The sequence below is a fragment of the Ambystoma mexicanum genome, chromosome 11, assembly GCF_040938575.1.
Source record: "Ambystoma mexicanum isolate Mex_15411 chromosome 11, UKY_AmexF1_1, whole genome shotgun sequence".
In the NCBI taxonomy this organism is placed as follows: Eukaryota; Metazoa; Chordata; class Amphibia; order Caudata; family Ambystomatidae; genus Ambystoma; species Ambystoma mexicanum.
Window position 1 is genome coordinate 826,062,468 of NC_090934.1, and position 22,017 is coordinate 826,084,484.

A 22,017-nucleotide genomic window follows, 5' to 3' on the forward strand; every position below is an offset into this window, starting at 1 on the left:
CTGAGACCAGTATAAGGGGAAATCCTCACAATCCAGGACCGACAGTTGATTGGGAGGGCGCTTACAGGTTTCCGACACCAGACCGGTACCTGAACTCACAAACCCAAACTGCAAAGTGATGCCCATTGCCACTAGACTGTCGACCCCCTTTCGGGGCCCCAACATATATCCTTTAGTCACACCTAGAGTTCCCAGGACAGTGCAGCATTCAGCGATTACACGAAAATATTGACAGCGCTAGGAGGCCATGCAAATGGCAGAGGTATGCTTTACAAAGCCCACGTAGCGTGCACAAAACAGCACATCAGTCAGGCCCACTTGAAGAGATGGTAAAGAGGAAATACTTCTGCTGCATCCAGTAAAACATAGAGATTGGCCTGCTTTAAAGGTTGACCATGTCCTTCATGGGTGTCTGTCAATATGATACTTCCCTGCTGCAAAGCTTACATTCGAAACGCCAGAACAACTAGGCCCAGAGCACAAAGATGCAGTCAGGTTGAAATAACGAGATACTGAAGAGCAATTTTGTATTTCAGAGTGGGAAAAGGAAGTATGACCCCGACGTGATTTGAACACACAACCTTCTGATATGGAGTCAGACGCGCTACCATTGCGCCACGAGGGCTTGTGGCAATCCACCTGGTGTGTCTGATGACAGAATAAAGGTAGGAGACGTACATGCACCTGCAGAGCCTCATTGCTTCTTTAGGTAGACTGGCTAGGATAGCTTCCTTCTGTGCATCAGTGCACGCTGCAGCCAAACCCTTCCCATGAAGTCTTGATGTTTATGAATTGAATGGCAAGTTTTGAAAAACTAAAGCAAGCGAGAAGAATTGCTTACAGTTTATTGGATTTTTTGGACGTCAGCAGACGAGACCTGCGAGAGGTAAACAGAAGTTCATAGTTGGTCATGCTGAATTTTTGAGCCAAAATGCATCGTCCCTGGGTGGGCTTGAACCACCAACCTTTCGGTTAACAGCCGAACGCGCTAACCGATTGCGCCACAGAGACTCATGCAGTGCTTATACTGGGGCCTGATTGGTGTGCTGTTTGCTTATGCTTCCCAGGCAACCTGAAAATATTTCTAAAATAGCTCTATTTCCCACAGCAAATCAGGGTATCAAGCACTTCCCTACCTCCCCTAATCCACAAACACAGGGGATTTAGTAGAGGACAGAGCCCATCAACAGTGCACCAAATGTCCTCTGTGTAGGCATAACTTGCTATGAGGAGAAAGCCACAGTTGCGCACTTGTGTTAAAAGGGGACAGTAGGCTGAACCCAGAGAACACGGGAGAAATGACTCAGGTTTACTGAGTGGAACACTCTGTGTCTTTGTGCCAAAAACAGCAGCGTCTTTTCGGTTAACAGCCGAACGCGCTAACCAATTGCGCCACAGAGACTCACTGGCATGTGTGTTCTGCCTTTGGCCTGATTGCATTGCTATTTTTTTCTGATTGGCAGAAAACCTGAACTTTTTTCTGAAAAAGGCATGCCTCTCTTAGCACTGCAGTGCATTAGACTGCTCCCTTGCTTCCCTGAGTCCCCAAATACACAACCACCTTGGGCACAATAGAAGACACATTCCAGCAGATTTCGCAAGAGTGCACCAAGGTTTCTATATGTAGGTACCTTGCTGAGAAGCAAGACCTGCAGTTGCATTCTTCTGTTAAAAGAGGGCAGCAGAGTGCGCCAAGAGAACTTGGGGGAAGTAGCTTATGTTAACTACTTGCCATGATCTTTATAGATCCCTCTATTTGACTGGGTGAATTCTAATTTCTGGGGTAGAGTAAGCAATTTTTGGATCTAGATGCTGTGCGCAACAGGAATGCTATATACTGCACTGTACTGCTACTGAAAAGTTACCAATTTTACAGGATGTTCAGGTAAGCTTTGTTTCAGAAAACAACTTGCTAGAGGCCCTAGGACAGATTACTGGGACAAAGGAAGAGGGTTTGGGGATTAGCACATCTCCTATGAAAGGTACAGTCACGCCCGAGACAACTCTGTGTGCCTCCTCAAATTCTAAGAAATGCGAACTGGGGTCCTTCGCTTTTTATTGCCAGTGGATCTTTGTGTTTCAGACAAATGTGCACGCCTCCCAGAGCCCCTTGCAATGCACTTAGGGAAATGGGGGAAGGTGCTGTGCAACCCTCTAGCTGACAATGTCTCTCTTGTCTATAATGTATCTATGAGAGAGAGAGAAATAGGCAATGCGAGAGTGAAAAAGTAAAATGGAAATGTGTCTACTGAGACCAGTATAAGGGGAAATCCTCACAATCCAGGACCGACAGTTGATTGGGAGGGCGCTTACAGTTTTCTGACACCAGACCGGTACCTGAACTCACAAACCCAAACTACAAAGTGATGGGCATTGCCACTAGACTGCCGACCCCCTTTCGGGGCCCCAGCATATATCCTTTAGTCACACCTAGAGTTCCCAGGACAGTGCAGCATTCAGCGATTACACGAAAATATTGACAGCGCTAGGAGGCCATGCAAATGGCAGAGGTATGCTTTACAAAGCCCACGTAGCGTGCACAAAACAGCACAACAGTCAGGCCCACTTGAAGAGATGGTAAAGAGGAAATACTTCTGCTGCATCCAGTAAAACATAGAGATTGGCCTGCTTTAAAGGTTGACCATGTCCTTCATGGGTGTCTGTCAGTATGATATGATACTTCCCTGCTGCAAAGTTTACATTCGAAACGCCAGAACAACTAGGCCCAGAGCACAAAGATGCAGTCAGGTTGAAATAACGAGATACTGAAGAGCAATTTTGTATTTCAGAGTGGGAAAAGGAAGTATGACCCCGACGTGATTTGAACACTCAACCTTCTGTCCTGGAGTCAGACGTGCTACCATTGCGCCACGAGGTCCTTGTGGCAGTCCACCTGGTGTGTCTGATGACAGAATAAAGGTAGGAGACGTACATGGACCTGCAGAGCCTCATTGCTTCTTTAAGTAGACTGGCTAGGATAGCTTCCTTCTGTGCATCAGTACACGCTGCAGCCAAACCCTTCCCATGAAGTCTTGATGTTTATGAATTGAATGGCAAGTTTTGAAAAACTAAAGCAAGCGAGAAGAATTGCTTACAGTTTATTGGATTTTTTGGACGTCAGCAGACGAGACCTGCGAGAGGTAAACAGAAGTTCATAGTTGGTCATGCTGAATTTTTGAGCCAAAATGCATCGTCCCTGGGTGGGCTTGAACCACCAACCTTTCGGTTAACAGCCGAACGCGCTAACCGATTGCGCCACAGAGACTCCTGCAGTGCTTACACTGGGGCCTGATTGGTGTGCTGTTTGCTTATGCTTCCCAGGCAACCTGAAAATATTTCTAAAATAGCTCTATTTCCCACAGCAAATCAGGGTATCAAGCACTTCCCTACCTCCCCTAATCCACTAACACAGGGGATTTAGTAGAGGACAGAGCCCATCAACAGTGCACCAAATGCCCTCTGTGTAGGCATAACTTGCTATGAGGAGAAAGCCACAGTTGCACACTTGTGTTAAAAGGGGACAGCAGGCTGAACCCAGAGAACACGGGAGAAATGACTCAGGTTTACTGAGTGGAACACTCTGTGTCTTTGTGCAAAAACAGCAGCGTCTTTTCGGTTAACAGCCGAACGCGCTAACCAATTGTGCCACAGAGACTCACTGGCATGTGTGTTCTGCCTTTGGCCTGATTGCATTGCTATTTTTTTCTGATTGGCAGAAAACCTGAACTTTTTTCTGAAAAGGCATGCCTCTCTTAGCACTGCAGTGCATTTGACTGCTCCCTTGCTTCCCTGAGTCCCCAAATACACAACCACCTTGGGCACAATAGAAGACACATTCCAGCAGATTTAGCAAGAGTGCACCAAGGTTTCTATATGTAGGTACCTTGCTGAGAAGCAAGACCTGCAGTTGCATTCTTCTGTTAAAAGAGGGCAGCAGAGTGCACCAAGAGAACTTGGGGGAAGTAGCTTATGTTAAGTACTTACCATGATCTTTATAGATCCCTCTGTTTGACTGGGTGAATTCTAATTTCTGGGGTAGAGTAAGCAATTTTTGGATCTAGATGCTGTGCGCAACAGGAATGCTATATACTGCACTGTACTGCTACTGAAAAGTTACCAATTTTACAGGATGTTCAGGTAAGCTTTGTTTCAGAAAACAACTTGCTAGAGGCCCTAGGACAGATTACTGGGACAAAGGAAGAGGGTTTGGGGATTAGCACATCTCCTATGAAAGGTACAGTCACGCCCGAGACAACTCTGAGTGCCTCCTCAAATTCTAAGAAATGCGAACTGGGGTCCTACGCCTTTTATTGCCAGTGGATCTTTGTGTTTCAGACAAATGTGCACGCCTCCCAGAGCCCCATGCAATGCACTTAGGGAAAGGGGGGAAGGTGCTGTGAAGCCCTCTCGCTGACAATGTCTCTCTTGTCTATAATGTATCTATGAGAGAGAGAGAAATAGGCAATGCGAGAGTGAAAAAGTAAAATGGAAATGTGTCTACTGAGACCAGTATAAGGGGAAATCCTCACAATCCAGGACCGACAGTTGATTGGGAGGGCGCTTACAGGTTTCCGACACCAGACCGGTACCTGAACTCACAAACCCAAATTGCAAAGTGATGGGCATTGCCACTAGACTGCCGACCCCCTTTCGGGGCCCCAGCATATATCCTTTAGTCACACCTAGAGTTCCCAGGACAGTGCAGCATTCAGCGATTACACGAAAATATTGACAGCGCTAGGAGGCCATGCAAATGGCAGAGGTATGCTTTACAAAGCCCACCTAGCGTGCACAAAACAGCACATCAGTCAGGCCCACTTGAAGAGATGGTAAAGAGGAAATACTTCTGCTGCATCCAGTAAAACATAGAGATTGGCCTGCTTTAAAGGTTGACCATGTCCTTCATGGGTGTCTGTCAATATGATACTTCCCTGCTGCAAAGCTTACATTCGAAACGCCAGAACAACTAGGCCCAGAGCACAAAGATGCAGTCAGGTTGAAATAACGAGATACTGAAGAGCAATTTTGTATTTCAGAGTGGGAAAAGCAAATATGACCCCGACGTGATTTGAACATGCAACCTTCTGATCTGGAGTCAGACGTGCTACCATTGCGCCACGAGGTCCTTTTGGCAGTCCACCTGGTGTGTCTGATGACAGAATAAAGGTAGGAGACGTACATGGACCTGCAGAGCCTCATTGCTTCTTTAAGTAGACTGGCTAGGATAGCTTCCTTCTGTGCATCAGTACACGCTGCAGCCAAACCCTTCCCATGAAGTCTTGATGTTTATGAATTGAATGGCAAGTTTTGAAAAACTAAAGCAAGCGAGAAGAATTGCTTGCAGTTTATTGGATTTTTTGGACGTCAGCAGACGAGACCTGCGAGAGGTAAACAGAAGTTCATAGTTGGTCATGCTGAATTTTTGAGCCAAAATGCATCGTCCCTGGGTGGGCTTGAACCACCAACCTTTCAGTTAACAGCCGAACGCGCTAACCGATTGCGCCACAGAGACTCATGCAGTGTTTACACTGGGGCCTGATTGGTGTGCTGTTTGCTTATGCTTCCCAGGCAACCTGAAAATATTTCTAAAATAGCTCTATTTCCCACAGCAAATCAGGGTATCAAGCACTGCCCTACCTCCCCTAATCCACAAACACAGGGGATTTAGTAGAGGACAGAGCCCATCAACAGTGCACCAAATGTCCTCTGTGTAGGCATAACTTGCTATGAGGAGAAAGCCACAGTTGCGCACTTGTGTTAAAAGGGGACAGTAGGCTGAACCCAGAGAACACGGGAGAAATGACTCAGGTTTACTGAGTGGAACACTCTGTGTCTTTGTGCCAAAAACAGCAGCGTCTTTTCGGTTAACAGCCGAACGTGCTAACCAATTGTGCCACAGAGACTCACTGGCATGTGTGTTCTGCCTTTGGCCTTATTGCATTGCTATTTTTTTCTGATTGGCAGAAAACCTGAACTTTTTTCTGAAAAAGGCATGCCTCTCTTAGCACTGCAGTGCATTTGACTGCTCCCTTGCTTCCCTGAGTCCCCAAATACACAACCACCTTGGGCACAATAGAAGACACATTCCAGCAGATTTAGCAAGAGTGCACCAAGGTTTCTATATGTAGGTACCTTGCTGAGAAGCAAGACCTGCAGTTGCATTCTTCTGTTAAAAGAGGGCAGCAGAGTGCACCAAGAGAACTTGGGGGAAGTAGCTTATGTTAAGTACTTACCATGATCTTTATAGATCCCTCTGTTTGACTGGGTGAATTCTAATTTCTGGGGTAGAGTAAGCAATTTTTGGATCTAGATGCTGTGCGCAACAGGAATGCTATATACTGCACTGTACTGCTACTGAAAAGTTACCAATTTTACAGGATGTTCAGGTAAGCTTTGTTTCAGAAAACAACTTGCTAGAGGCCCTAGGACAGATTACTGGGACAAAGGAAGAGGGTTTGGGGATTAGCACATCTCCTATGAAAGGTACAGTCACGCCCGAGACAACTCTGAGTGCCTCCTCAAATTCTAAGAAATGCGAACTGGGGTCCTACGCTTTTTATTGCCAGTGGAACTTTGTGTTTCAAACAAATGTGCACGCCTCCCAGAGCCCCTTGCAATGCACTTAGGGAAAGGGGGGAAGGTGCTGTGAAGCCCTCTCGCTGACAATGTCTCTCTTGTCTATAATGTATCTATGAGAGAGAGAGAAATAGGCAATGCGAGAGTGAAAAAGTAAAATGGAAATGTGTCTACTGAGACCAGTATAAGGGGAAATCCTCACAATCCAGGACCGACAGTTGATTGGGAGGGCGCTTACAGGTTTCCGACACCAGACCGGTACCTGAACTCACAAACCCAAACTGCAAAGTGATGGGGATTGCCACTAGACTGCCGACCCCCTTTCGGGGCCCCAGCATATATCCTTTAGTCACACCTAGAGTTCCCAGGACAGTGCAGCATTCAGCGATTACACGAAAATATTGACAGCGCTAGGAGGCCATGCAAATGGCAGAGGTATGCTTTACAAAGCCCACGTAGCGTGCACAAAACAGCACATCAGTCAGGCCCACTTGAAGAGATGGTAAAGAGGAAATACTTCTGCTGCATCCAGTAAAACATAGAGATTGGCCTGCTTTAAAGGTTGACCAAGTCCTTCATGGGTGTCTGTCAATATACTTCCCTGCTGCAAAGCTTACATTCGAAACGCCAGAACAACTAGGCCCAGAGCACAAAGATGCAGTCAGGTTGAAATAACGAGATACTGAAGAGCAATTTTGTATTTCAGAGTGGGAAAAGCAAATATGACCCCGACGTGATTTGAACATGCAACCTTCTGATCTGGAGTCAGACGCGCTACCATTGCGCCACGAGGTCCTTTTGGCAGTTCACCTGGTGTGTCTGATGACAGAATAAAGGTAGGAGACGTACATGGACCTGCAGAGCCTCATTGCTTCTTTAAGTAGACTGGCTAGGATAGCTTCCTTCTGTGCATCAGTACACGCTGCAGCCAAACCCTTCCCATGAAGTCTTGATGTTTATGAATTGAATGGCAAGTTTTGAAAAACTAAAGCAAGCGAGAAGAATTGCTTGCAGTTTATTGGATTTTTTGGACGTCAGCAGACGAGACCTGCGAGAGGTAAACAGAAGTTCATAGTTGGTCATGCTGAATTTTTGAGCCAAAATGCATCGTCCCTGGGTGGGCTTGAACCACCAACCTTTCGGTTAACAGCCGAACGCGCTAACCGATTGCGCCACAGAGACTCATGCAGTGTTTACACTGGGGCCTGATTGGTGTGCTGTTTGCTTATGCTTCCCAGGCAACCTGAAAATATTTCTAAAATAGCTCTATTTCCCACAGCAAATCAGGGTATCAAGCACTTCCCTACCTCCCCTAATCCACAAACACAGGGGATTTAGTAGAGGACAGAGCCCATCAACAGTGCACCAAATGTCCTCTGTGTAGGCATAACTTGCTATGAGGAGAAAGCACAGTTGCGCACTTGTGTTAAAAGGGGACAGTAGGCTGAACCCAGAGAACACGGGAGAAATGACTCAGGTTTACTGAGTGGAACACTCTGTGTCTTTGTGCCAAAAACAGCAGCGTCTTTTCGGTTAACAGCCGAACGCGCTAACCAATTGTGCCACAGAGACTCACTGGCATGTGTGTTCTGCCTTTGGCCTGATTGCATTGCTATTTTTTTCTGATTGGCAGAAAACCTGAACTTTTTTCTGAAAAAGGCATGCCTCTCTTAGCACTGCAGTGCATTAGACTGCTCCCTTGCTTCCCTGAGTCCCCAAATACACAACCACCTTGGGCACAATAGAAGACACATTCCAGCAGATTTAGCAAGAGTGCACCAAGGTTTCTATATGTAGGTACCTTGCTGAGGAGCAAGACCTGCAGTTGCATTCTTCTGTTAAAAGAGGGCAGCAGAGTGCACCAAGAGAACTTGGGGGAAGTAGCTCATGTTAACTACTTGCCATGATCTTTATAGATCCCTCTATTTGACTGGGTGAATTCTAATTTCTGGGGTAGAGTAAGCAATTTTTGGATCTAGATGCTGTGCGCAACAGGAATGCTATATACTGCACTGTACTGCTACTGAAAAGTTACCAATTTTACAGGATGTTCAGGTAAGCTTTGTTTCAGAAAACAACTTGCTAGAGGCCCTAGGACAGATTACTGGGACAAAGGAAGAGGGTTTGGGGATTAGCACATCTCCTATGAAAGGTACAGTCACGCCCGAGACAACTCTGAGTGCCTCCTCAAATTCTAAGAAATGCGAACTGGGGTCCTACGCCTTTTATTGCCAGTGGATCTTTGTGTTTCAGACAAATGTGCACGCCTCCCAGAGCCCCATGCAATGCACTTAGGGAAATGGGGGAAGGTGCTGTGCAACCCTCTCGCTGACAATGTCTCTCTTGTCTATAATGTATCTATGAGAGAGAGAGAAATAGGCAATGCGAGAGTGAAAAAGTAAAATGGAAATGTGTCTACTGAGACCAGTATAAGGGGAAATCCTCACAATCCAGGACCGACAGTTGATTGGGAGGGCGCTTACAGTTTTCTGACACCAGACCGGTACCTGAACTCACAAACCCAAACTACAAAGTGATGGGCATTGCCACTAGACTGCCGACCCCCTTTCGGGGCCCCAGCATATATCCTTTAGTAACACCTAGAGTTCCCAGGACAGTGCAGCATTCAGCGATTACACGAAAATATTGACAGCGCTAGGAGGCCATGCAAATGGCAGAGGTATGCTTTACAAAGCCCACGTAGCGTGCACAAAACAGCACATCAGTCAGGCCCACTTGAAGAGATGGTAAAGAGGAAATACTTCTGCTGCATCCAGTAAAACATAGAGATTGGCCTGCTTTAAAGGTTGACCATGTCCTTCATGGGTGTCTGTCAATATGATACTTCCCTGCTGCAAAGCTTACATTCGAAACGCCAGAACAACTAGGCCCAGATCACAAAGATGCAGTCAGGTTGAAATAACGAGATACTGAAGAGCAATTTTATATTTCAGAGTGGGAAAAGCAAATATGACCCCGACGTGATTTGAACACGAAACCTTCTGATCTGGAGTCAGACGCGCTACCATTGCGCCACGAGGTCCTAGTGGCAGTCCACCTGGTGTGTCTGATGACAGAATAAAGGTAGGAGACGTGCATGGACCTGCAGAGCCTCATTGCTTCTTTAAGTAGACTGGCTAGGATAGCTTCCTTCTGTGCATCAGTACACGCTGCAGCCAAACCCTCCCCATGAAGTCTTGATGTTTATGAATTGAATGGCAAGTTTTGAAAAACTAAAGCAAGCGAGAAGAATTGCTTGCAGTTTATTGGATTTTTTGGACGTCAGCAGACGAGACCTGCGAGAGGTAAACAGAAGTCCATAGTTGGTCACGCTGAATTTTTGAGCCAAAATGCACCGTCCCTGGGTGGGCTTGAACCTCCAACCTTTCGGTTAACAGCCGAACGCGCTAACCGATTGCGCCACAGAGACTCATACAGTTCTTACACAGGGGCCTGATTGGTGTGCTGTTTGCTTATGCTTCCCAGGCAACCTGAAAATATTTCTAAAATAGCTCTTTTTCCCACAGCAAATCAGGGTATCAAGCACTTCCCTACCTCCCCTAATCCACAAACACAGGGGATTTAGTAGAGGACAGAGCCCATCAACAGTGCACCAAATGTCCTCTGTATAGGCATAACTTGCTATGAGGAGAAAGCCACAGTTGCGCACTTGTGTTAAAAGGGGACAGTAGGCTGAACCCAGAGAACACGGGAGAAATGACTCAGGTTTACTGAGTGGAACACTCTGTGTCTCTGTGCCAAAAACAGCAGCGTCTTTTCGGTTAACAGCCGAACGCGCTAACCAATTGCGCCACAGAGACTCACTGGCATGTGTGTTCTGCCTTTGGCCTGATTGCATTGCTATTTTTTTCTGATTGGCAGAAAACCTGAACTTTTTTCTGAAAAAGGCATGCCTCTCTTAGCACTGCAGTGCATTAGACTGCTCCCTTGCTTCCCTGAGTCCCCAAATACACAACCACCTTGGGCACAATAGAAGACACATTCCAGCAGATTTAGCAAGAGTGCACCAAGGTTTCTATATGTAGTTACCTATCTGAGAAGCAAGACCTGCAGTTGCATTCTTCTGTTAAAAGAGGGCAGCAGAGTGCACCAAGAGAACTTGGGGGAAGTAGCTTATGTTAACTACTTGCCATGATCTTTATAGATCCCTCTGTTTGACTGGGTGAATTCTAATTTCTGGGGTAGAGTAAGCAATTTTTGGATCTAGATGCTGTGCGCAACAGGAATGCTATATACTGCACTGTACTGCTACTGAAAAGTTACCAATTTTACAGGATGTTCAGGTAAGCTTTGTTTCAGAAAACAACTTGCTAGAGGCCCTAGGACAGATTACTGGGACAAAGGAAGAGGGTTTGGGGATTAGCACATCTCCTATGAAAGGTACAGTCACGCCCGAGACAACTCTGAGTGTCACCTCAAATTCTAAGAAATGCAAACTAGGGACCTACGCTTTTTATTGCCAGTGGATCTTTGTGTTTCAGACAAATGTGCACGCCTCCCAGAGCCCCTTGCAATGCACTTAGGGAAATGGGGGAAGGTGCTGTGAAGCCCTCTCGCTGACAATGTCTCTCTTGTCTATAATGTATCTATGAGAGAGAGAGAAATAGGCAATGCGAGAGTGAAAAAGTAAAATGGAAATGTGTCTTCTGAGACCAGTATAAGGGGAAACCCTCACAATCCAGGACCGACAGTTGATTGGGAGGGCGCTTACAGGTTTCCGACACCAGACCGGTACCTGAACTCACAAACCCAAACTGCAAAGTGATGCCCATTGCCACTAGACTGCCGACCCCCTTTCGGGGCCCCAACATATATCCTTTAGTCACACCTAGAGTTCCCAGGACAGTGCAGCATTCAGCGATTACACGAAAATATTGACAGCGCTAGGAGGCCATGCAAATGGCAGAGGTATGCTTTACAAAGCCCACGTAGCGTGCACAAAACAGCACATCAGTCAGGCCCACTTGAAGAGATGGTAAAGAGGAAATACTTCTGCTGCATCCAGTAAAACATAGAGATTGGCCTGCTTTAAAGGTTGACCATGTCCTTCATGGCTGTCTGTCAATATGATACTTCCCTGCTGCAAAGCTTACATTCGAAACGCCAGAACAACTAGGCCCAGAGCACAAAGATGCAGTCAGGTTGAAATAACGAGATACTGAAGAGCAATTTTGTATTTCAGAGTGGGAAAAGGAAGTATGACCCCGACGTGATTTGAACACACAACCTTCTGATCTGGAGTCAGACTGCGCTACCATTGCGCCACGAGGTCCTTGTGGCAATCCACCTGGTGTGTCTGATGACAGAATAAAGGTAGGAGACGTACATGCACCTGCAGAGCCTCATTGCTTCTTTAGGTAGACTGGCTAGGATAGCTTCCTTCTGTGCATCAGTACACGCTGCAGCCAAACCCTTCCCATGAAGTCTTGATGTTTATGAATTGAATGGCAAGTTTTGAAAAACTAAAGCAAGCGAGAAGAATTGCTTACAGTTTATTGGATTTTTTGGACGTCAGCAGACGAGACCTGCGAGAGGTAAACAGAAGTTCATAGTTGGTCATGCTGAATTTTTGAGCCAAAATGCATCGTCCCTGGGTGGGCTTGAACCACCATCCTTTCGGTTAACAGCCGAACGCGCTAACCGATTGCGCCACAGAGACTCATGCAGTGCTTACACTGGGGCCTGATTGGTGTGCTGTTTGCTTATGCTTCCCAGGCAACCTGAAAATATTTCTAAAATAGCTCTATTTCCCACAGCAAATCAGGGTATTAAGCACTTCCCTACCTCCCCTAATCCACAAACACAGGGGATTTAGAAGAGGACAGAGCCCATCAACAGTGCACCAAATGTCCTCTGTGTAGGCATAACTTGCTATGAGGAGAAAGCCACAGTTGCGCACTTGTGTTAAAAGGGGACAGTAGGCTGAACCCAGAGAACACGAGAGAAATGACTCAGGTTTACTGAGTGGAACACTCTGTGTCTTTGTGCCAAAAACAGCAGCGTCTTTTCAGTTAACAGCCGAACGCGCTAACCAATTGCGCCACAGAGACTCACTGGCATGTGTGTTCTGCCTTTGGCCTGATTGCATTGCTATTTTTTCTGATTGGCAGAAAACCTGAACTTTTTTCTGAAAAAGGCATGCCTCTCTTAGCACTGCAGTGCATTAGACTGCTCCCTTGCTTCCCTGAGTCCCCAAATACACAACCACCTTGGGCACAATAGAAGACACATTCCAGCAGATTTAGCAAGAGTGCACCAAGGTTTCTATATGTAGGTACCTTGCTGAGAAGCAAGACCTGCAGTTGCATTCTTCTGTTAAAAGAGGGCAGCAGAGTGCACCAAGAGAACTTGGGGGAAGTAGCTTATGTTAACTACTTGCCATGATCTTTATAGATCCCTCTGTTTGACTGGGTGAATTCTAATTTCTGGGGTAGAGTAAGCAATTTTTGGATCTAGATGCTGTGCGCAACAGGAATGCTATATACTGCACTGTACTGCTACTGAAAAGTTACCAATTTTACAGGATGTTCAGGTAAGCTTTGTTTCAGAAAACAACTTGCTAGAGGCCCTAGGACAGATTACTGGGACAAAGGAAGAGGGTTTGGGGATTAGCACATCTCCTATGAAAGGTACAGTCACGCCCGAGACAACTCTGAGTGTCACCTCAAATTCTAAGAAATGCAAACTAGGGACCTACGCTTTTTATTGCCAGTGGATCTTTGTGTTTCAGACAAATGTGCACGCCTCCCAGAGCCCCATGCAATGCACTTAGGGAAAGGGGGGAAGGTGCTGTGAAGCCCTCTCGCTGACAATGTCTCTCTTGTCTATAATGTATCTATGAGAGAGAGAGAAATAGGCAATGCGAGAGTGAAAAAGTCAAATGGAAATGTGTCTACTGAGACCAGTATAAGGGGAAATCCTCACAATCCAGGACTGACAGTTGATTGGGAGGGCGCTTACAGGTTTCCGACACCAGACCGGTACCTGAACTCACAAACCCAAACTGCAAAGTGATGCCCATTGCCACTAGACTGCCGACCCCCTTTCGGGGCCCCAACATATATCCTTTAGTCACACCTAGAGTTCCCAGGACAGTGCAGCATTCAGCGATTACACGAAAATATTGACAGCGCTAGGAGGCCATGCAAATGGCAGAGGTATGCTTTACAAAGCCCACGTAGCGTGCACAAAACAGCACATCAGTCAGGCCCACTTGAAGAGATGGTAAAGAGGAAATACTTCTGCTGCATCCAGTAAAACATAGAGATTGGCCTGCTTTAAAGGTTGACCATGTCCTTCATGGGTGTCTGTCAATATGATACTTCCCTGCTGCAAAGCTTACATTCGAAACGCCAGAACAACTAGGCCCAGAGCACAAAGATGCAGTCAGGTTGAAATAACGAGATACTGAAGAGCAATTTTGTATTTCAGAGTGGGAAAAGGAAGTATGACCCCGACGTGATTTGAACACACAACCTTCTGATCTGGAGTCAGACGCGCTACCATTGCGGCACGAAGTCCTTGTGGCAATCCACCTGGTGTGTCTGATGACAGAATAAAGGTAGGAGACGTACATGCACCTGCAGAGCCTCATTGCTTCTTTAGGTAGACTGGCTAGGATAGCTTCCTTCTGTGCATCAGTACACGCTGCAGCCAAACCCTTCCCATGAAGTCTTGATGTTTATGAATTGAATGGCAAGTTTTGAAAAACTAAAGCAAGCGAGAAGAATTGCTTACAGTTTATTGGATTTTTTGGACGTCAGCAGACGAGACCTGCGAGAGGTAAACAGAAGTTCATAGTTGGTCATGCTGAATTTTTGAGCCAAAATGCATCGTCCCTGGGTGGGCTTGAACCACCAACCTTTCGGTTAACAGCCGAACGCGCTAACCGATTGCGCCACAGAGACTCATGCAGTGCTTACACTGGGGCCTGATTGGTGTGCTGTTTGCTTATGCTTCCCAGGCAACCTGAAAATATTTCTAAAATAGCTCTATTTCCCACAGCAAATCAGGGTATCAAGCACTTCCCTACCTCCCCTAATCCACAAACACAGGGGATTTAGTAGAGGACAGAGCCCATCAACAGTGCACCAAATGTCCTCTGTGTAGGCATAACTTGCTATGAGGAGAAAGCCACAGTTGCGCACTTGTGTTAAAAGGGGACAGTAGGCTGAACCCAGAGAACACGGGAGAAATGACTCAGGTTTACTGAGTGGAACACTCTGTGTCTTTGTGCCAAAAACAGCAGCGTCTTTTCGGTTAACAGCCGAACGCGCTAACCGATTGCGCCACAGAGACTCATGCAGTGCTTACACTGGGGCCTGATTGGTGTGCTGTTTGCTTATGCTTCCCAGGCAACCTGAAAATATTTCTAAAATAGCTCTATTTCCCACAGCAAATCAGGGTATCAAGCACTTCCCTACCTCCCGTAATCCACAAACACAGGGGATTTAGTAGAGGACAGAGCCCATCAACAGTGCACCAAATGTCCTCTGTGTAGGCATAACTTGCTATGAGGAGAAAGCCACAGTTGCGCACTTGTGTTAAAAGGGGACAGTAGGCTGAACCCAGAGAACAAGGGAGAAATGACTCAGGTTTACTGAGTGGAACACTCTGTGTCTTTGTGCCCAAAACAGCAGCGTCTTTTCGGTTAACAGCCGAACGCGCTAACCAATTGCGCCACAGAGACTCATTGGCATGTGTGTTCTGCCTTTGGCCTGATTGCATTGCTATTTTTTTCTGATTGGCAGAAAACCTGAACTTTTTTCTGAAAAAGGCATGCCTCTCTTAGCACTGCTGTGCATTAGACTGCTCCCTTGCTTCCCTGAGTCCCCAAATACACAACCACCTTGGGCACAATAGAAGACACATTCCAGCAGATTTAGCAAGAGTGCACCAAGGATTCTATATGTAGGTACCTTGCTGAGAAGCAAGACCTGCAGTTGCATTCTTCTGTTAAAAGAGGGCAGCAGAGTGCACCAAGAGAACTTGGGGGAAGTAGCTTATGTTAACTACTTGCCATGATCTTTATAGATCCCTCTGTTTGACTGGGTGAATTCTAATTTCTGGGGTAGAGTAAGCAATTTTTGGATCTAGATGCTGTGCGCAACAGGAATGCTATATACTGCACTGTACTGCTACTGAAAAGTTACCAATTTTACAGGATGTTCAGGTAAGCTTTTTTTCAGAAAAAAACTTGCTAGAGGCCCTAGGACAGATTACTGGGACAAAGGAAGAGGGTTTGGGGATTAGCACATCTCCTATGAAAGGTACAGTCACGCCCGAGACAACTCTGAGTGCCTCCTCAAATTCTAAGAAATGCGAACTGGGGTCCTTCGCCTTTTATTGCCAGTGGATCTTTGTGTTTCAGACAAATGTGCACGCCTCCCAGAGCCCCATGCAATGCACTTAGGGAAATGGGGGAAGGTGCTGTGCAACCCTCTCGCTGACAATGTCTCTCTTGTCTATAATGTATCTATGAGAGAGAGAGAAATAGGCAATGCGAGAGTGAAAAAGTAAAATGGAAATGTGTCTACTGAGACCAGTATAAGGGGAAATCCTCACAATCCAGGACCGACAGTTGATTGGGAGGGCGCTTACAGTTTTCTGACACCAGACCGGTACCTGAACTCACAAACCCAAACTACAAAGTGATGGGCATTGCCACTAGACTGCCGACCCCCTTTCGGGGCCCCAGCATATATCCTTTAGTCACACCTAGAGTTCCCAGGACAGTGCAGCATTCAGCGATTACACGAAAATATTGACAGCGCTAGGAGGCCATGCAAATGGCAGAGGTATGCTTTACAAAGCCCACGTAGCGTGCACAAAACAGCACATCAGTCAGGCCCACTTGAAGAGATGGTAAAGAGGAAATACTTCTGCTGCATCCAGTAAAACATAGAGATTGGCCTGCTTTAAAGGTTGACCATGTACTTCATGGGTGTCTGTCAATATGATACTTCCCTGCTGCAAAGCTTACATTCGAAACGCCAGAACAACTAGGCCCAGAGCACAAAGATGCAGTCAGGTTGAAATAACGAGATACTGAAGAGCAATTTTGTATTTCAGAGTGGGAAAAGGAAGTATGACCCCGAAGTGATTTGAACACGCAACCTTCTGATCTGGAGTCAGACGCGCTACCATTGCGCCACGAGGTCCTTGTGGCAGTCCACCTGGTGTGTCTGATGACAGAATAAAGGTAGGAGACGTACATGCACCTGCAGAGCCTCATTGCTTCTTTAGGTAGACTGGCTAGGATAGCTTCCTTCTGTGCATCAGTACACGCTGCAGCCAAACCCTTCCCATGAAGTCTTGATGTTTATGAATTGAATGGCAAGTTTTGAAAAACTAAAGCAAGCGAGAAGAATTGCTTGCAGTTTATTGGATTTTTTGGACGTCAGCAGACGAGACCTGCGAGAGGTAAACAGAAGTCCATAGTTGGTCACGCTGAATTTTTGAGCCAAAATGCACCATCCCTGGGTGGGCTTGAACCACCAACCTTTCGGTTAACAGCCGAACGCGCTAAACAATTGCCCCACAGAGACTCATGCAGTGCTTACACTGGGGCCTGATTGGTGTGCTGTTTGCTTATGCTTCCCAGGCAACCTGAAAATATTTCTAAAATAGCTCTTTTTCCCACAGCAAATCAGGGTATCAAGCACTTCCCTACCTCCCCTAATCCACAAACACAGGGGATTTAGTAGAGGACAGAGCCCATCAACAGTGCACCAAATGTCCTCTGTATAGGCATAACTTGCTATGAGGAGAAAGCCACAGTTGCGCACTTGTGTTAAAAGGGGACAGTAGGCTGAACCCAGAGAACACGGGAGAAATGACTCAGGTTTACTGAGTGGAACACTCTGTGTCTTTGTGCCAAAAACAGCAGCGTCTTTTCGGTTAACAGCCGAACGCGCTAACCAATTGCCCCACAGAGACTCACTGGCATGTGTGTTCTGCCTTTGGCCTGATTGCATTGCTATTTTTTTCTGATTGGCAGAAAACCTGAACTTTTTTCTGAAAAAGGCATGCCTCTCTTAGCACTGCAGTGCATTAGACTGCTCCCTTGCTTCCCTGAGTCCCCAAATACACAACCACCTTGGGCACAATAGAAGACACATTCCAGCAGATTTAGCAAGAGTGCACCAAGGTTTCTATATGTAGTTACCTTGCTGAGAAGCAAGACCTGCAGTTGCATTCTTCTGTTAAAAGAGGGCAGCAGAGTGCACCAAGAGAACTTGGGGGAAGTAGCTTATGTTAACTACTTGCCATGATCTTTATAGATCCCTCTGTTTGACTGGGTGAATTCTAATTTCTGGGGTAGAGTAAGCAATTTTTGGATCTAGATGCTGTGCGCAACAGGAATGCTATATACTGCACTGTACTGCTACTGAAAAGTTACCAATTTTACAGGATGTTCAGGTAAGCTTTGTTTCAGAAAACAACTTGCTAGAGGCCCTAGGACAGATTACTGGGACAAAGGAAGAGGGTTTGGGGATTAGCACATCTCCTATGAAAGGTACAGTCACGCCCGAGACAACTCTGAGTGCCTCCTCAAATTCTAAGAAATGCGAACTGGGGTCCTACGCCTTTTATTGCCAGTGGATCTTTGTGTTTCAGACAAATGTGCACGCCTCCCAGAGCCCCATGCAATGCACTTAGGGAAATGGGGGAAGGTGCTGTGCAACCCTCTCGCTGACAATGTCTCTCTTGTCTATAATGTATCTATGAGAGAGAGAGAAATAGGCAATGCGAGAGTGAAAAAGTAAAATGGAAATGTGTCTACTGAGACCAGTATAAGGGGAAATCCTCACAATCCAGGACCGACAGTTGATTGGGAGGGCGCTTACAGGTTTCCGACACCAGACCGGTACCTGAACTCACAAACCCAAACTGCAAAGTGATGCCCATTGCCACTAGACTGCCGACCCCCTTTCGGGGCCCCAACATATATCCTTTAGTCACACCTAGAGTTCCCAGGACAGTGCAGCATTCAGCGATTACACGAAAATATTGACAGCGCTAGGAGGCCATGCAAATGGCAGAGGTATGCTTTACAAAGCCCACGTAGCGTGCACAAAACAGCACATCAGTCAGGCCCACTTGAAGAGATGGTAAAGAGGAAATACTTCTGCTGCATCCAGTAAAACATAGAGATTGGCCTGCTTTAAAGGTTGACCATGTCCTTCATGGGTGTCTGTCAATATGATACTTCCCTGCTGCAAAGCTTACATTCGAAACGCCAGAACAACTAGGCCCAGAGCACAAAGATGCAGTCAGGTTGAAATAACGAGATACTGAAGAGCAATTTTGTATTTTAGAGTGGGAAAAGGAAGTTTGACCCCGATGTGATTTGAACACACAACCTTCTGATCTGGAGTCAGACGCGCTACCATTGCGCCACGAGGTCCTTGTGGCAGTCCACCTGGTGTGTCTGATGACAGAATAAAGGTAGGAGACGTACATGCACCTGCAGAGCCTCATTGCTTCTTTAGGTAGACTGGCTAGGATAGCTTCCTTCTGTGCATCAGTACACGCTGCAGCCAAACCCTTCCCATGAAGTCTTGATGTTTATGAATTGAATGGCAAGTTTTGAAAAACTAAAGCAAGCGAGAAGAATTGCTTACAGTTTATTGGATTTTTTGGACGTCAGCAGACGAGACCTGCGAGAGGTAAACAGAAGTTCATAGTTGGTCATGCTGAATTTTGAGCCAAAATGCATCGTCCCTGGGTGGGCTTGAACCACCAACCTTTCGGTTAACAGCCGAACGCGCTAACCGATTGCGCCACAGAGACTCATGCAGTGCTTACACTGGGGCCTGATTGGTGTGCTGTTTGCTTATGCTTCCCAGGCAACCTGAAAATATTTCTAAAATAGCTCTATTTCCCACAGCAAATCAGGGTATCAAGCACTTCCCTACCTCCCCTAATCCACAAACACAGGGGATTTAGTAGAGGACAGAGCCCATCAACAGTGCACCAAATGTCCTCTGTGTAGGCATAACTTGCTATGAGGAGAAAGCCACAGTTGCGCACTTGTGTTAAAAGGGGACAGTAGGCTGAACCCAGAGAACACGGGAGAAATGACTCAGGTTAACTGAGTGGAACACTCTGTGTCTTTGTGCCAAAAACAGCAGCGTCTTTTCGGTTAACAGCCGAACGCGCTAACCAATTGTGCCACAGAGACTCACTGGCATGTGTGTTCTGCCTTTGGCCTTATTGCATTGCTATTTTTTTCTGATTGGCAGAAAACCTGAACTTTTTTCTGAAAAAGGCATGCCTCTCTTAGCACTGCAGTGCATTAGACTGCTCCCTTGCTTCCCTGAGTCCCCAAATACACAACCACCTTGGGCACAATAGAAGACACATTCCAGCAGATTTAGCAAGAGTGCACCAAGGTTTCTATATGTAGGTACCTTGCTGAGAAGCAAGACCTGCAGTTGCATTCTTCTGTTAAAAGAGGGCAGCAGAGTGCACCAAGAGAACTTGGGGGAAGTAGCTTATGTTAACTACTTGCCATGATCTTTATAGATCCCTCTGTTTGACTGGGTGAATTCTAATTTCTGGGGGTAGAGTAAGCAATTTTTGGATCTAGATGCTGTGCGCAACAGGAATGCTATATACTGCACTGTACTGCTACTGAAAAGTTACCAATTTTACAGGATGTTCAGGTAAGCTTTGTTTCAGAAAACAACTTGCTAGAGGCCCTAGGACAGATTACTGGGACAAAGGAAGAGGGTTTGGGGATTAGCACATCTCCTATGAAAGGTACAGTCACGCCCGAGACAACTCTGAGTGCCTCCTCAAATTCTAAGAAATGCGAACTGGGGTCCTACGCCTTTTATTGCCAGTGGATCTTTGTGTTTCAGACAAATGTGCACGCCTCCCAGAGCCCCATGCAATGCACTTAGGGAAATGGGGGAAGGTGCTGTGAAACCCTCTCGCTGACAATGTCTCTCTTGTCTATAATGTATCTATGAGAGAGCGAGAAATAGGCAATGCGAGAGTGAAAAAGTAAAATGGAAATGTGTCTACTGAGACCAGTATAAGGGGAAATCCTCACAATCCAGGACCGACAGTTGATTGGGAGGGCGCTTACAGTTTTCTGACACCAGACCGGTACCTGAACTCACAAACCCAAACTACTAAGTGATGGGCATTGCCACTAGACTGCCGACCCCCTTTCGGGGCCCCAGCATATATCCTTTAGTCACACCTAGAGTTCCCAGGACAGTGCAGCATTCAGCGATTACACGAAAATATTGACAGCGCTAGGAGGCCATGCAAATGGCAGAGGTATGCTTTACAAAGCCCACGTAGCGTGCACAAAACAGCACATCAGTCAGGCCCACTTGAAGAGATGGTAAAGAGGAAATACTTCTGCTGCATCCAGTAAAACATAGAGATTGGCCTGCTTTAAAGGTTGACCATGTCCTTCATGGGTGTCTGTCAATATGATACTTCCCTGCTGCAAAGCTTACATTCGAAACGCCAGAACAACTAGGCCCAGAGCACAAATATGCAGTCAGGTTGAAATAACGAGATACTGAAGAGCAATTTTGTATTTCAGAGTGGGAAAAGCAAATATGACCCCGACGTGATTTGAACACGCAACCTTCTGATCTGGAGTCAGACGTGCTACCATTGCGCCACGAGGTCCTTGTGGCAGTCCACCTGGTGTGTCTGATGACAGAATAAAGGTAGGAGACGTACATGCACCTGCAAAGCCTCATTGCTTCTTTAGGTAGACTGGCTAGGATAGCTTCCTTCTGTGCATCAGTACACGCTGCAGCCAAACCCTTCCCATGAAGTCTTGATGTTTATGAATTGAATGGCAAGTTTTGAAAAACTAAAGCAAGCGAGAAGAATTGCTTGCAGTTTATTGGATTTTTTGGACGTCAGCAGACGAGACCTGCGAGAGGTAAACAGAAATCCATAGTTGGTCACGCTGAATTTTTGATCCAAAATGCACCGTCCCTGGGTGGGCTTGAACCACCAACCTTTCGGTTACGCGCTAACCGATTGCGCCACAGAGACTCATGCAGTTCTTACACAGGGGCTTGATTGGTGTGCTGTTTGCTTATGCTTCCCAGGCAACCTGAAAATATTTCTAAAATAGCTCTTTTTCCCACAGCAAATCAGGGTATCAAGCACTTCCCTACCTCCCCTAATCCACAAACACAGGGGATTTAGTAGAGGACAGAGCCCATCAACAGTGCACCAAATGCCCTCTGTGTAGGCATAACTTGCTATGAGGAGAAAGCCACAGTTGCGCACTTGTGTTAAAAGGGGACAGTAGGCTGAACCCAGAGAACACGGGAGAAATGACTCAGGTTTACTGAGTGGAACACTCTGTGTCTTTGTGCCAAAAACAGCAGCGTCTTTTCGGTTAACAGCCGAACGCTCTAACCAATTGCGCCA

General features: G+C 46.4%; 16 non-coding genes across 16 annotated transcripts; all 16 read right to left on the reverse strand.

Annotated features, from left to right (window-relative positions):
• Positions 1–553: 553 nt before the first annotated feature.
• On the reverse strand, positions 554–625 carry TRNAW-CCA (transfer RNA tryptophan (anticodon CCA)). Its single transcript has one exon. It is a non-coding gene; the product is annotated as a tRNA-Trp (tRNA).
• A 312-nt stretch (positions 626–937) lies between these two features.
• TRNAN-GUU (transfer RNA asparagine (anticodon GUU)) lies at positions 938–1,011 on the reverse strand. Its single transcript has one exon. It is a non-coding gene; the product is annotated as a tRNA-Asn (tRNA).
• A 2,180-nt stretch (positions 1,012–3,191) lies between these two features.
• On the reverse strand, positions 3,192–3,265 carry TRNAN-GUU (transfer RNA asparagine (anticodon GUU)). Its single transcript has one exon. It is a non-coding gene; the product is annotated as a tRNA-Asn (tRNA).
• Positions 3,266–5,438: 2,173 nt separating this feature from the next.
• On the reverse strand, positions 5,439–5,512 carry TRNAN-GUU (transfer RNA asparagine (anticodon GUU)). Its single transcript has one exon. It is a non-coding gene; the product is annotated as a tRNA-Asn (tRNA).
• A 1,787-nt stretch (positions 5,513–7,299) lies between these two features.
• TRNAW-CCA (transfer RNA tryptophan (anticodon CCA)) lies at positions 7,300–7,371 on the reverse strand. Its single transcript has one exon. It is a non-coding gene; the product is annotated as a tRNA-Trp (tRNA).
• Positions 7,372–7,684: 313 nt separating this feature from the next.
• Positions 7,685–7,758, reverse strand: TRNAN-GUU (transfer RNA asparagine (anticodon GUU)). The gene has a single exon. It is a non-coding gene; the product is annotated as a tRNA-Asn (tRNA).
• A 1,789-nt stretch (positions 7,759–9,547) lies between these two features.
• On the reverse strand, positions 9,548–9,619 carry TRNAW-CCA (transfer RNA tryptophan (anticodon CCA)). The gene has a single exon. It is a non-coding gene; the product is annotated as a tRNA-Trp (tRNA).
• Positions 9,620–9,932: 313 nt separating this feature from the next.
• Positions 9,933–10,006, reverse strand: TRNAN-GUU (transfer RNA asparagine (anticodon GUU)). The gene has a single exon. It is a non-coding gene; the product is annotated as a tRNA-Asn (tRNA).
• Positions 10,007–11,796: 1,790 nt separating this feature from the next.
• Positions 11,797–11,869, reverse strand: TRNAW-CCA (transfer RNA tryptophan (anticodon CCA)). The gene has a single exon. It is a non-coding gene; the product is annotated as a tRNA-Trp (tRNA).
• A 313-nt stretch (positions 11,870–12,182) lies between these two features.
• TRNAN-GUU (transfer RNA asparagine (anticodon GUU)) lies at positions 12,183–12,256 on the reverse strand. The gene has a single exon. It is a non-coding gene; the product is annotated as a tRNA-Asn (tRNA).
• Positions 12,257–14,045: 1,789 nt separating this feature from the next.
• TRNAW-CCA (transfer RNA tryptophan (anticodon CCA)) lies at positions 14,046–14,117 on the reverse strand. Its single transcript has one exon. It is a non-coding gene; the product is annotated as a tRNA-Trp (tRNA).
• A 313-nt stretch (positions 14,118–14,430) lies between these two features.
• On the reverse strand, positions 14,431–14,504 carry TRNAN-GUU (transfer RNA asparagine (anticodon GUU)). Its single transcript has one exon. It is a non-coding gene; the product is annotated as a tRNA-Asn (tRNA).
• A 2,181-nt stretch (positions 14,505–16,685) lies between these two features.
• TRNAW-CCA (transfer RNA tryptophan (anticodon CCA)) lies at positions 16,686–16,757 on the reverse strand. Its single transcript has one exon. It is a non-coding gene; the product is annotated as a tRNA-Trp (tRNA).
• A 2,177-nt stretch (positions 16,758–18,934) lies between these two features.
• TRNAW-CCA (transfer RNA tryptophan (anticodon CCA)) lies at positions 18,935–19,006 on the reverse strand. The gene has a single exon. It is a non-coding gene; the product is annotated as a tRNA-Trp (tRNA).
• Positions 19,007–19,318: 312 nt separating this feature from the next.
• TRNAN-GUU (transfer RNA asparagine (anticodon GUU)) lies at positions 19,319–19,392 on the reverse strand. The gene has a single exon. It is a non-coding gene; the product is annotated as a tRNA-Asn (tRNA).
• A 1,791-nt stretch (positions 19,393–21,183) lies between these two features.
• Positions 21,184–21,255, reverse strand: TRNAW-CCA (transfer RNA tryptophan (anticodon CCA)). Its single transcript has one exon. It is a non-coding gene; the product is annotated as a tRNA-Trp (tRNA).
• Between the last annotated feature and the right edge of the window lie 762 nt (positions 21,256–22,017).